Genomic DNA, 14,298 nt, shown 5'->3' with positions numbered 1-14,298 from the left:
CCCAGGCGGACCCTAAGGGGTTGTCTTAGCTGCTGCAAGGATGATGGAACCCTCTCCCTTTTTTAAGCTAATGGTCTTTTTATTGCAGGGAGAAAAGATGGACTTGCAGCTTGGAATGGATGTAAATCATTGTGTTTTCAGCACAGTTGGTTGTGCCGAAGTCCACAGCCACGGCCTCTTCTGCCAGCTCCAAGTCATGGTTCCAAAGACTTTTAAAACGGTCCATAGATACTCCCTTGATAAAGGTTTCATTTTTAAAATGTGTGTGGATGGTGGCAGCCTGACCCTGTTTCACTCCAGTGCAAGGCAGATGACACCAAGCCAACATGCAGAGGCCTGGCCAGGGTGTTGTCACTGTGAGTTGGGGCACACACAAGCACAGGGGGCCGTCCTGCGGTGGGCTGGGCCCAGTGGCTCACCCTTCACCCTTTTTCCGCACATCTTCCTGGAGTAGACGAAGTTTAAATGTTCGTTTTCAGTAAGCAGCTGTGACTATACTAACACATTGAGTTAGAACCATTTGAATAGGTTTTGAATCTGCTTTTTCATTGTTCACTTTTAATACTATTAACTAAAGCATTTATTTGGGAAACAAAGGATTGTGATTTGGGTAAACTGAGTCAGGGTGACCCTGAGTAGTGTCCTGGAAGGCAAACACTGGAGAGTTTTGGATTTTCTCTTTGTTTGAGACGGAGTCTGACTCTGTTGCCCAGGCTGGAGTACAGTGGCGCGATCTCAGCTCACTGCAACCTCCACCTCCTGGGTTCAGGTGATTCTCCTGCCTCAGCCTCCTGAGTAGCTGGGACTACAGGTGCTTGCCACCACCACCCCTGACTAACTTTTGTATTTTTAGTAGAGATGAGGTTTCACCGTGTTGGCCAGGCTGGGTCTCAAACTTCTGATCTCAGGTGATCCACCCACCTCAGCCTCCCAAAGTGCTGGGATTACAGGTATGAGCCGCCTCGCCCGGCCTGGAGAGATGTGCATAGAGGATTTCCACAAAGGGTTTTTGGAGGCAGTTCATTGGCTGGGGAGAAATCCTAAATGAAGCCCTTTCTGGTGGGTTAGTGCTTCAGGGCCCTCCCAGCTGGGAGATGTGAAGGCCGTCAGGGGCTGACTTCAGCTGCTGGTCCAAGTCTACGGGCATCCTGTGGCCTGGCCGTCGGCGTGTGAATGCAGGCCTCCCGCGGCCTCCCTTCCACTTAGAAAGCCTTCGCATTGGTGACTTCGTTTTCTTTCACATTTCCCCCTTTTGATCGAGTTCTTCCTCCAGAAAGTCACAGATCAGTTGGTGAATGTGATGTTGTCCCTTGTTGCCGGGAGGCACTTGTCCCAGGGAGTCATGTCCCTCATTGCGGACGTGACCTCAGTCAAGCTCTAGTGTCACCTGCTTCACCTTCGGGTCAGTTTTCATTTCAGGGGATTGTCTGAATTCCAGCAGGGGATAGAGGTTTCTTTAAATGAGAAACCTGAATCCAAGGGCCGACACCTTTTAGTTTGACAGCACAGGGATTGGTAAGGAGTACCTGATGCGGACTCTTCACTGAGGTTGAAGGAAATCTTTCTGTAAATGTCTTTTCCAGTAGAGAAAAAGATCAGGCTGAAGGTCGTGCTGTCTGGTGCCTTTATCTCCTGGGAACACACCGTGTAAAGACTGTCTGACCCCAGGGTATGACTTGTGTGAACCGCCTTCATTATTCCTTTACAGTATTGAAGCATGTCTCCTTTAATACACGGACTGTTCAGAGCAGAAGGGACTCTGCGCATTGACCCTGCCTTGATCATTTCAAAAGGTGACAACTTGCAGTTTCCGAAAGGTGCGGACCTTAGATTCGGAAGGACCACAGGAAGTGCCTTTGGCCAGGGCAATTTTAGTGCTTCCTGAAATTTTGCCAATTGAATCTTGGTGATGCCACCTGTGCTTTCTGCCCGTCTGCAGGACTGGGATGGTAGGCACAATGCCAGCGCTGTAATGTGGACCAGACTTCACAGATTGGTTTTACGACCTGGCCAGTGGAGTTCCTTGCCGCTGCGTGTGAAGATGTGCCCGTCACGTAGGGAGAATCTGCTCTAGTCGAGTGTGCGGCGTCTGAGGCAGTGGCACATCAGGAAGGGAACGCTTCCACCCAGGAGGAGAACATGCAAATCATCACGACGTATTTATAGTCTCGGGAGGCAGTGGCTGGATGAAGTCCATTCGCCAGACCTCAGAGGGCCTGCTGGGCAGGTCAGAACGGCCTGGGACTGTCTGAAGTGTCTTCGCTGGGTTGAATTTTGGGCAAACAGCACAAGGCAGTTGTGCCTCTTTGGCCGCCCTTGAAATGTTTCTCCCCCAGTACTGTTTTGTAAACGTGTAAGTTCATTAGTTGCCCAATGAGTCGTCCTGATGTTTTCATAGATTCTGGTAACACCGACTCATGGGTGCTTGGGACAGGGCGTCTTTAATAACATGACTTACGTCCTTTTTTGGAAAATTATCTCAGCTGTAAGGTTTTTAGTCTTAGTGAAACTCAAGGCAGTGGCTTTTGCTGTAGAATCAACCACATTTTTTTCTTTAGCCCCATCAGACTTCAATTTTGAATACCCAGAAACTGTGATTATGGCCAAAGCAGAAGGAAGCCAAATTGAATTTAATGAACGATTGACGAAAGTATCATTTTTAACTTGGTTCCCTCTGGAGGTTAAAAAGTTTGTTTCCAGCGCCGGGCGCGGTGGCTCACGCCTGTAATCCCAGCACTTTGGGAGGCTGAGATGGGCGGATCACGAGGTCAGGAGATGGAGACCATCCTGGCTAACACGGTGAAACCCCATCTCTAGTAAAACACAAAAAATTAGCCGGGCGTGGTGGGGGGCGCCTGTAGTCCCAGCTACTCGGGAGGCTGAGGCAGGAGAAGGGCGTGAACCTGGGAGGCGGAGGTTGCAGTAAGCCGAGATCGCGCTACTGCACTCCAGCCTGGGCGACAGAGCGAGACTCTGTCTCAAAAAAAAAAGAAAAAGTCTGTTTCCAAACTCATCAACAACCCAAATGAGGGGCAGGAGGAGACCTGGGCCCAGGACTCCATCTTTCCGTGCTTTATCAGCCTCTGTGAGTGCAGACACTGTTTTGGAGAGAGGCAATGTTAGAGTTCTGATAGCATCTAGATGCCTCCAAATGCCAATTAAAACATGCACCCCATCCGGACGTGCATATTTTAATACATAGCCACAGGCCATTCTCTCACTTGTGGAGAAGCTGCACCCAACTGTCCTCACGCTCAGCATGTTCCCATGAGCACGCTGCCTTCCTAGGGCTCTGTGGACTTTCATATGCTAAGACCCTTGTTTTGGAACCGAGTTCTTCTAATTAGTTCAGAGAAAACTTAGGTTGGTGTAGCAAAGGAACCCCGGTTTGGCCAAAGTAAAAAGGTCCGCTGCTCCAGATAAACGGGGCTGGAGTCCGGAGGCGGCACAGCTGTTATGAGGCTTAGACTCACAGAGTCCCACACTTAAGATACTACTACTCACCATTAGGAAAACTCGCGGTAAGCGGCGAAAACGTCCTCCAAGCTGAAAGGTGGAGTGTGGCTCCTGCATCACCCAGTGGTGCGGCTGCAGCACAGGACAGGCCCAGGCTTTAGGCTCCACAGCCCTTCCCTCAGTTCCTGAGCCCGGGGGCAGCTCTGGGCAGCAGAACACCTGCTGTGCGCCACCGACCAGACTCCTCCCAGGCCAGAGTCAGGGCTGCAGGGAGCCTCTCGAGAGCAGGGGACAGCATGCAGGGGGAGGGGGACGGGCACAACCAGGACATCCAGGCCTAAGCAGCCCCCGACCCAGCAGAGCCCCCATCAAGAATTACAGGTGCCCCCACCACAGGCTCTGATGCCCCCAGCCAAGCACAGGGTGAGGGGAGGCTCTGAGCCCAGTGGGACTGCCAGGCTCCCTGCTCCACCTCGGGGCAGTGCCCTGCAGACAGGACCTGCCACGCCTCTGTCCCTGCCATCTTTAGTCACTCCCTTCCATCCAGGCAGCAGGGACCACGTGAAATTCGTCCTTCGTGCTGAGGGAGGGCCTCACACCCAGGAGCTCTGGAAGCTCATGGGAGCTTCCACAGCTGCCCCTCCCGTGAGGCACCAGAACTGCCCCAGCTGCCACAGGCAGCACTGAGCCCTTCCTCCCTGCAGCCCTGGACTCTGCCATTCTCTTGGGGTCAGGGTGACTTGGTGCTTCCCACCATCTGTGCCGGACCCCTCCACATGGCTCCCCCCAGCACCAGGAGGCCTCCTGGGTCAGCACCTCTGGGTCCTGCCCACGAAGCTGTGCCACCTCCCAAGGCACCTGTCACACCCACCCCAGCACGTTTTCAGTCACAAGAGAACAAAAACCTGACTCAAGCTGGCTTTGAAGTTCAATAGCACAGACAACTCCCACGCTCAAAGGCAGTGGGTGAGGCGGCCTCAGGCACAGCTGGATCCAGGGGCACGGGCAGCACTGCTGGGATCCACTCCGGGTGTGTGTGGGCAGCACTGCTGGGATCCACTCCAGGCTCCTCTGCCATGGTGACAAGAGGGATGTCCCCACAGCCACAGCCACGTCCTCCCACTCCCACCCCCAAGCCTGGCAGGTGGAAGAGCCCAGCAGGAGTCACGCCTGACTGCACACAATCATGTGGCCCAGGGACGTGTGGCCACGGCTGCCACCTGTGGGTGGAGTTACCACACAGGCAGGCAGGAGAGCTGGGCTGGGAGGCGGGGCCCTGGCCGGCTGTGGTGGCACCTGCTTTCCTGAAGCAGGTGAGCCCCGCACCTTCAGCTCCACCAGATGGGGGATCCCAGAAGCCCATTCATGCCCTGCCCCAAATACACTTGTGCAGTACGTGCAATTTTGGAAACTTTGGGACAAAAGCCACGTCTTCCACCCTGTCTCCTTCCGAGATCAATTTAGTTGGTTTTTTTTTTTTTTTTTTTTTGAGACAAAGTCTCCTCCGTCACCCCGGCTGGAGTGCAGTGGTGCAATCTCGGCTCACTGCAAGCTCCGCCTGCTGGGTTCACGCCATTCTCCTGCCTCAGCCCCCCGAGTAGCTGGGACTACAGGCGTCCGCCACCACGCCCGGCTAATTTTTTGTATTTTAGTAGAGAAGGGGTTTCACTGTGTTAGCAGCATGGTCTCGATCTCCTGACCTTGTGATCCGCCCGCCTCGGCCTCCCAAAGTGCTGGGATTACAGGCCTGAGCCACCGCGCCCGGCCCGATTTAGTTTTCATTTCACTCTCTCTGCTACTGCATCTCCTACAGTCAATGGAGCCTCCAAATTGAGGAAACAGCCTCCCCCATTCTCACCCGCCCCCCATCCGCCCAAACGCCGAGCAGATCCCCTCGGGTACAAGGTCCTACTGTCCCCAAAACCAGAGCTCCTGGCCCCGTCCAGGAAACTCTTCCGTGTCTCTGTCTGTTTCATCTATGTCTGTCCCCCTTCTGCTCTGTTTGTCTCTGTGCCTCTCCCCTCAGTCACTGTCTCTTTGAGTCTCTGTCTCTCCCTCTCTCCCCATCACTCCTTTCCTATCCCCATCTTTCTCTGTCTCTCCCCATCACTCCTTCTCTGCCTCTCTCTCCCTCCCCATGTTTCTCTGTCTCTCCCTCTGTCTCTCCCTGTCTTTGTGTTTCTCCCCCATCTCTCCCTTTCTTTCTCCCTCTCTCTCTCCTGCACTCAGGGAAGAACACAGGCAGCACAAGAAAGGGCCAACACACCCGAGCCCTGCCCGGGACCCACCCAAGCCCCCGGGCTCCCTCTGCTTTCACAGGGTGGCCCTGCCTGCCCCCCAGCTCTGGGCCACCAGGTTCCTCCCCGGCCTTCCTACCTGCCTGCCTCCGTTTACCCTTCCCTGAGTTCCCTCGGCTGTCCCCTCGGCCATCGACTTCTTCTGTCTGCTTTGTGTTTCTGCTCGTGAGCAGCAGAAATTCTTCCCGCAACGCGGCCGAAGAGAAAGACATTGAATGAAACTAAACTTCGTCTCTTTGCTCGGCCTCCTGCTCACATTGTGCTGGTGCTGCGTCTCAACTCCCCGGTTGCGTCTGCTTTCTCAGGCACGAGAAATCGCATTCATGCCTGAGAATCGCATTCGTGGGGCTCCAGCCTCATGCCTCGTCACTCACCTAAAGGCCCTGCCTCCTAACGCCAGCCCACTGGGGTGTAAGATTTCAACACGTGAATTCTGGGGGACACTGACACTCGGGCTGCAGCAGCCCCAAGGACTGTGGGCCCAGGAGGGTATAAGAAATCTTCACCAGATGTTCTGGGGAGGGAGGAAGGTGCATGGGGTGGGGAGGCTAGACAAAGGGCTGTGTGGGGCTGGGGTCCTGGGGGGCCAGGTGGGCACCGTGGGGCCCAGCAGCTGCGAGCAGCGCCTCCAGCACTCACCCCAACGTTCTCCACATCCTGAGATGCTTCTTGGGCCCCCACCATGGCAGGGAGAAACTGGGCCCATAAAGTGCATTTTGCAAGTCAAACCCTGAGCCCAGCCTGCCTGGAACCTTGACCCAGAGGAGCTGTGGAAGAAAATCGAATGAGTCGTGGTTTACGCCATTAAGTTTGTGGGTGATTTGTTCCAAAGCAGCAGCTAACTGGGACACCTCGGGTTATAAAAGCGAGAAGCAGGAACTGCTCAGGACCTCGGCGCCTAGGACCTCGGCGCCTGGCACCTCCTGCGGGATTCCAGCCGAGTCACTCATCCCCAGATCCACATGAAGCCAGGCTCCCCCGTGCACCGATCACCCTCCTGTTTTCAGAAGGCTCGCCCTGCTCCTGGCAGGAACACCCACTTCCTTCCTGCGCGTCTCCGGCCCCAGCCAGGAGATCAGCACAGGCACCCAGCTGTCAGAGCAGGAGCCTGGAAGGGCAGGGAACAGGGGTGCTCAGCCACAGAAGCAAGACAGGGCCCCAGGAGAGCACAGAGTCATCAGGGACTCCGGGAGGACAAACTCTACTGTGAGAAACCACCACAGCCTGGGCCTTCAGCACAGACTCAGAGGGATTCTCCTGGAGGCTGGGTCCGAGGTCAAGGCAGGGGCAGGGCTGCTTCCTGAGATGCTCCTGGACTCACAGACACTGTCTCCTCCGTGTGTCCTCACGGGGCCATCCCTCTGCGTGTGTCTGTGTCCTCACCCCCTCCTCTTACAGGGATACCAGGCGGACTGGGTCCCGGCCACCCTGCTGACCTCCTTTGCCTTAAATATTCATCTATTAAGGTATTTGGGGCACTGCAAGGTTACGTATCGAAGGTGTACAATTTGACGACTTACGTATCGAAGGTGTACAATTTGATGACTTACGGCCTCCGTTTAACTCAATCACCTCTCTTAAGCCCCTGTTTCCTTTTAAGACCTAAGTCACATTCTGAAGTTCTAGGGGTTAGAGCTTCAACATATGAATTTTGGGGGACACAGTTCAGCCCCGACACCCCTCCCACTGCACACACAGCTTCCACCTCAAGAAGAGGCTGGGGCAGGGCTGAGTCAGTTTAGGGCGGCAGATTCGCTGTCCTGTTCCTCAAGGTGGAGGGCAGACCCCCACCCTACCCGGCCTCCCAGCCCCTGGTGTGGCAAGGCAGGCATGTGTGAGGCAGAGCCTGGACCCGATGGAGGAGTGTGAGGGAGGCCATGGCAGGTCCAGAGGGGACCCCAAGGTGATAAAGGGAGATGTTTCCAGACCCCCCACTGCCGGGGCCATCTCCTCCCCGCACTCCAGCCTTCTGCGACGGAGTCTTCAAGGAGGGGCGGGGCAGGGAATTCAGTGACCTGGCCCTGACAAGTGGGAACGACAGGAGCGAATGGAGGGGTGCACATTTTGGGGGCGCCGTGGAGCCGTGCCTCTCTGCGGGACCATCCATTCCAGACCCATCAGCCTTCACAGCCACATCAGCTCCCCCACAAAGGCCGGGTGCTGCAGGAATCGGCCTGTCACACATGGAGCCTCTCGCCCCTATGGAAAGGCCTTTTCAGGACACACCAGAATTGCTTCCCGGCCCCGGCTCGCTGTCCTCAGGGTGGCCATGTGAGTGGTATGGAGAATGGATAGCCCTGGGCCCGCAGAAGGCTGCAAGGCCATTAGCCCCGTCCCCACCCATCACTTTCTAGAAAGGTTTGCACAAACACACATGGTTGCTGACTCCTGTGAAAGGCCACAATGCTACAGCACATGAGCTGGTCTGCAGAGAATACCCCTCAGGAGAACGGGCACACGCCACCTGCGCCAGGAGGCAGATGCTACAGTCTCCTGAGCCAGCATGTGGCCAGCAGCGGGCCCAGCCTTGGGGTCTGTATGAATGGGGCCTACCGCTGCCCTCCCAGACCCATCTCCTCAGGGAACATGGAGGATGAATAAACAGGCACATTAAGTGATCACAGGAACAGGGACAGTGAGACTACATCAAGGAAAGCTGTAGAACAAGTGACGTTCTGCATGCAGGGAGCGGGTGCACAGGCCCAGCGGAGGCTGGAGAGCAGAGAGAGAAGCTGAACAGGAAGGCCGAGCCACTATGTTGAGTCCTTCAAATGCCGGCAGCAATGCAGTTCTCTAATCCTGAGGAGGTGGGCCAGGAACACCCCTTCCAGAACACAGCAGAAGAGATGGGGGAGGAGGCCTCCCAACAGAGAGCCTCTAAAACCCGAAAATGCCCAATAACATCACATTTGAAAATCTTTCTGGGGAGAAGGTAACTGGAATCCCAAAAGGCCTGAGGCCATGGAGAAGCATGAGTCCAGCTGGGCACAGCATCATCTGTACAGGTCCTGTTGATCCCTGCTGGCCAGGGTCCTGAGTGCTAACGAGCCCCAGGCACGCACAGGAGACGAAGCCTGGGGCCTGCATGAGCAAGAACCCAGAGCAGAAGCCCTGCAGGAAGCCAGGATCCCAGAAGAGGGGCCCTCAAGAGTGAGCCAGGGAAACCCGCCAGTCACGGGGAAGTGGCAGGGACGCTTGCTGCATGAGCCTCTGAAAAGAGGAGTAAATAAGAGAAAAACTCTCAAGAATTTCTACCACTGGCCATCCTCAAGTGGGTTCAAGGTTCAAAGCAGCCACACCCACAAAATGTACTTCCCAGTGGGCTGCTCGGGTCCTGGCAAAAGCAAGCACAAAGTCTCCACAGGGATCCACCCTCGGACGCCTGAGAGTCCACCCATGCGAAAGTGATTTCACAACACAGAGGTACCACACGCACCAGGAAGCCAGCCACCATGGGCAAGAGTCAGCAGAAACAACTAAATGTACAATCAGATTCATAACATTGCAAATAGCGGAATAATCCAAGGCAGAGTGTACAGTAATGATGGCTAATATGTTTACAGAAATAAGAGAGGGCATTGAAGTGTGACAAAGGAACAAACAAGATGTTATCAAAAATGAAATACCATTAGAAATTAAAATATGATCATTGAAATTAGAAACATGAATAGCAAATTCGACACAAAATTCTGATAGTTCATGAACTGAATGATAAATCTGATGTTACACAGAATGCAGCCAAGAAAGCTAAAGAGATAGAAAAACCAAGAAATATGAAAGGACACAGAAGAGAGAATGCACAGGTTTCATCTTTATGTAAAGAATATTCTAGAAAGAGATGATAAAGAGTGCAGGACAGGTCACATTCAAGATGTCAGGTGAGGATTTTCCAGACATAAATCCTCACATTCAGAAGGCCCAATGAATACCAACAGGCTAAATCAAAAGAAACCCACGTTTGGAGAGTGATGGTGAACCCACAGAAAAACAAAGACAGAGGATGCTGAGTCCCAGGAGAGAAAAGGCAGATGACACATAAAAGAGCAGCAACAAGGCTGAGAGCCAACTCCTTACAACACTGGGTGCTGGGAGGCGCCACAATATCTCAGAGCACTTGGGGAGAATACTGTCAATCTAGACTTATGTTATCCGCAAAACTATCTTTTAAAAATAAGAGGAAAACACAGATTACTTCCAGACAAAGAAAAACCAACACGGTTTATCATAAACACATCTCCGTAAAGGACCTTTGAAGATGAAAAATAATCCCAGAAGGAAAGTTTAAGACACAAAAAGAGATACTGAAGCAAGGGAACATAAACATGAATAAAGTTAAACTCACTGTGTTAATTAATAATCAACACAACTAACAGCGATATCCCTGCTTGCTGGGGTGAGAAAAACAAGGTACAGCAAACTACCTTGAGTAGTCTGAGAGCAAACTACCCGAGTTTCAGAAACTCTGGATGTTTAAGAAGAATGAAAAAAGACTGAAGACACTGAACAGCCTTAGACTTTTTTTTTTTTTAAAGAGATGGGGTCTCACTCTATTGCCCAGGCTGCAGTGCAGTGGCACGATCATAGCTCACATAGCCTAGAATTCCTGGGCCCAAGCAATCCTCCCACCTCAGCCTCCTGAGTAGCTAGGACTACAGGTGCATGCCACCACACTCAGCTAGATTTTTCTTTCCCCCTCCATATTTTGTAGAGACAGGGTCTCACTATGTTGCCCAGGCTGGTCTCGAATTCCTGGCTTCAAGTGATCCCCTCACCTCAGTTGCCCAAAGTGCTGGGATTACAAGTGTGAGGCATTGCTCCTGCTACTTTAGACTCTTAAAGTTTTCAAATTCCCCACCAAAACAACAGGAAGAGAGTATAATTCTCAAAGTAGAGTGAAGGAGTGAAAGTGGGATAAGCGGAAAGAATCAACCAAGAGAAAGGGTAAGAAAGGAGAAAAAACAACAAAAGGATAAATTAGAAAACACAAAATAGGTATAAACAATCCAAATACATCAGAAATCACAATAAATCTAAATAGATACAACTTCTGATCAAAGGCACAATTATGAGATTGGGTTTTTGGAAGCTGAGTTATGTGCTGCTTACGGGAGGCTCACCGCGCAGCCACTGCCAGGGGTGATGAACAGGTGGGCAGGTCCTGCCCTACTGTGGACTGTGTGGTTCAACTCAGCATGGGGACTTGAGGATTTTTCAGAGGGGGCTCCTAATGGCCTCCACAGTGAAGGAGACAATGAAAGTTATCACCTAACTCCGGGGGCGGTACTTGGATTGTTACAAACTGAAAGGACTGAAACAACACTGTCTGAGTGTGATGACTGGGTTCTCTGCTTGGAGCCTCACCAGGCCAACGGCAAGGCGATGCCCAGGCTGGGGTGTTGCCTGAGGGTGTTGGGGAGGCAGCAGCAACCAGGTTCCCTAAGGTTGTTGGCAGAAGCCAGCTCCTTCGACGCCAGCAGGAGCAGCAGCAGCCAGTCTCCCCCATGCTTCGAGTCCCCGCCTTCCCCTCCTGCCCCTCTCTCCTGCTGTCAGGGACTCACACTGCCCGGAGGATCCAGGCTCATCTACTTTAAGATCAGCTGATTAGGAATCTTCATGACATTGGCACAGGTCCCTCTTGCCAAGCAATGCAGCATCTTCACGGGCGATCTCACTTCTGGGATGGCGTTCACCAAGGCTGGAATTCTGCCGCCCACGCCTAGGAACAGAGCTGCTGGCCCTCCCTCTCAGATTTCCTGAGGGACAGAGCTGGAGACCCGAGCAGAGGTCAGACTCAATTCCAGAAAGGGAGCTTCATTAACCCTTTACTCACAGAGACCAATGAACCAGTGGGGTTTTTGGTTTTAAACATGCAGAAAAATATCATTTCCAAGTATAGTTCCTCTTCTTTTATCACCAAACTGCCCTGTCCTGCATTTATTCTGACACTGGGAGTCAGGTTGAGTCAGGAAGCAAAGGCTGCAGGCGGCGGCGCAGGTGTGCCCCGCACTGGAGGACAGCTTTGTCCTTCTCTCTGTTGCAGGTGTTCATCGGTACCAAGAGGAAAAGTGCCTCCGAAGACCTCACTGTCAGGTGTCCTTAATCAATCGATTTTCTGATATTCATCAATAGCTCATTGATCAGTAGCATAGAATCCTAACACAATTGGATTTGGCAGGACAGCATCAGAGTGAGCACCGGCTCTGGCTTCAGCCCCACCGACGTGAATCCATGCTCAGCCCTAGCCCCTGTGTGAGTTGGAGCTATTTGCTTCTCTAACCCTAGTTTCTAAAGCTGTAAAATAAAATAGGGTGATTTCGTGGGCTGTCACACAGATTATGTGTGAAAATTCATGTTAAATGCTTACTATGGAGTCAGGAACATTAAGAAAGAGTTCAATAGATGTCAGCTACTGAGTATTATTACTAAAAATAACACATCTGCCGAAATTACAGCTTTTTAAACAAGTCAACTATGGTAAAAATAAGTATCGGGCTGATGAGTGATGTTTTCTGCTCAGCGTCATACAGATTTTCTTTCTTTCTTTTATAAGATCCATAACTTGCTTGCATTAGCGGTGTGGTTTTAGTTTACAAACTTCTGGACAGCCTGAAACTCCCAATTCTCTTGAACCACCTTAAACACAACCCTTTTGCAAACAATCCTTTAAACATTCTTGTGAGTTTTGGTAACACAGAGTCTGCTGTGACCCAGTAATCCTACTCCTGGGGATGCAGCTTAAGAACAAGAATCTCACCTGAAACAAAACCACCATGAAGATGTTCACTTTGGCATCACTTAAACGAAAAAACAAGTATTTGACTAAATGTGCAATAATGGAGATATTTTAGTAAATTACTGTACCTCTCCTAAATACACAACTAGGCAATATTGAAAAGTACAATAAAGTTAGGAGGCATATAGAAAGGTATCTGACTTGAAGTGAAAGGGAGAATATTAAAATAACACAAGTAACACTTTTTTTTTTTTTTTTTTTTTTTTTTTTTGAGACTGAGTTTTGCTCTTGTTGCCCAGGCTGGAGTGCAATGGTGCAATCTCAGCTCACTGCAACCTCCGCCTCCTGGGTTCAAGCGATTCTCCTGCCTCAGCCTCCAGAGTAGCTGGGATTACAGGCATGCGCCACCACGCCCGGCTAATTTTGTATTTTTAGTAGAGACAGCGTTTCTCCATGTTGGTCAGGCTGGTCTTGAGCTCCCGACCTCAGGTGATCCACCCGCCTTGGCCTTCCAAAGCTCTGGGATTACAGGCGTGAACCACCACGCCCGGCCACAAATAACACTTTGATAACCATTTGATGCCTCCATGGAATGCAAGGCGTGTGCAAACCTATACCAGTGTCATGTGGGTGGGCTACAGAGGCCTGCCTTATATTTAGGCTTATCTTTAATATTGCTGGTTGCTTGTTTCAAGAAATTTAAAGAGTACTTTCTGATGATTACATTGCCATTGTCATCTGTCGTGATGTATCCATGAGATAAGACTGTCCTGAGCACTGAGCGGTTGGGCTGGAGACCCCCTCTAAAGCCATACACAGTTAGGACTCGCTGCACATGACCCCAAGGTTCATCCGCAGATGTGTGTGGGCACAAACTGCCTCCCCCATGCTCCCAGCAGGTCCCTCGACCCTCTTCTCTCCACGCGGAACAGAAGACAACTCCGGAAAGGTGAACTGGCAATGTCTGCCTTAAAAAAAGCAGGAAGGCAAAAAACAAAACAAACAAAAACAAAACAAAACAAAACAAAATGCTGTCAAGCCCCAAGGCATCACAGAATTAACTTTCGGGGCGGAGAGAAGTCAGCTGGGGCCGGCTGAGGCTGTCCTCTCCACCCCATTACCCTCACCATTAACGGGGAGGATTCGGACTCAACTGCACATCCAAAGTTTCTGTAAATAACCCATTTCTGTTTGAAGCAGATTCCCCTGCCATTAATTCAGGGAGGGTTCACAGCATGCTGCAGTTACTTTGCTTTGTGAGTTAATGTCCCATAAGCTCAAACTTGTCACCAGGCTAGACACAGAGGACATTTACCTCGCCCTCTCGACTGGCTGTCCTAAAACACCTGCTCCTGTGGGCGCTGGTGGCTGTTAAGGGTCATTGGGTTGGGGAGCTGAAGGGGTGCTGCTTGCCCCACTTTTCTCCCCCGTCTGCCCTTCCCACACCCTCTTATGGCCACACCAGAAGGTCACACTGCTCTTGGCAAGTACTGCTTGGCTACCACTGGTTATTCAGGGCCCCAGGCCTCTTTAGTCAGCAAGTGGTGAATCTTACCAGGACAAGGGCCCTTCCTTTCAGGGCATCAGGTTCCCTTCTGGTCCAGTGTGTGTCTAAAAATGTCAACAGGGACCAAGGACCTGGACTAGGCGCTTTAGGACTCTGCTTGGCGACTTATTCTACTATGGCTGAGCTGGTATCCAAGTTGCAAGACAAAGTCTTCATTATTCTGTCCTCAAGCAGAAGAAAGGAGTCTCACCTGGAGCTGTGAACTGCACTGTCTGGGGTTGGGGAGGGGTGACACAAGCACTCCC

Source organism: Macaca nemestrina, chromosome 4 (assembly GCF_043159975.1).
Source record: "Macaca nemestrina isolate mMacNem1 chromosome 4, mMacNem.hap1, whole genome shotgun sequence".
NCBI classification, from domain to species: domain Eukaryota; kingdom Metazoa; phylum Chordata; class Mammalia; order Primates; family Cercopithecidae; genus Macaca; species Macaca nemestrina.
This window is presented reverse-complemented; position numbering follows the sequence as displayed.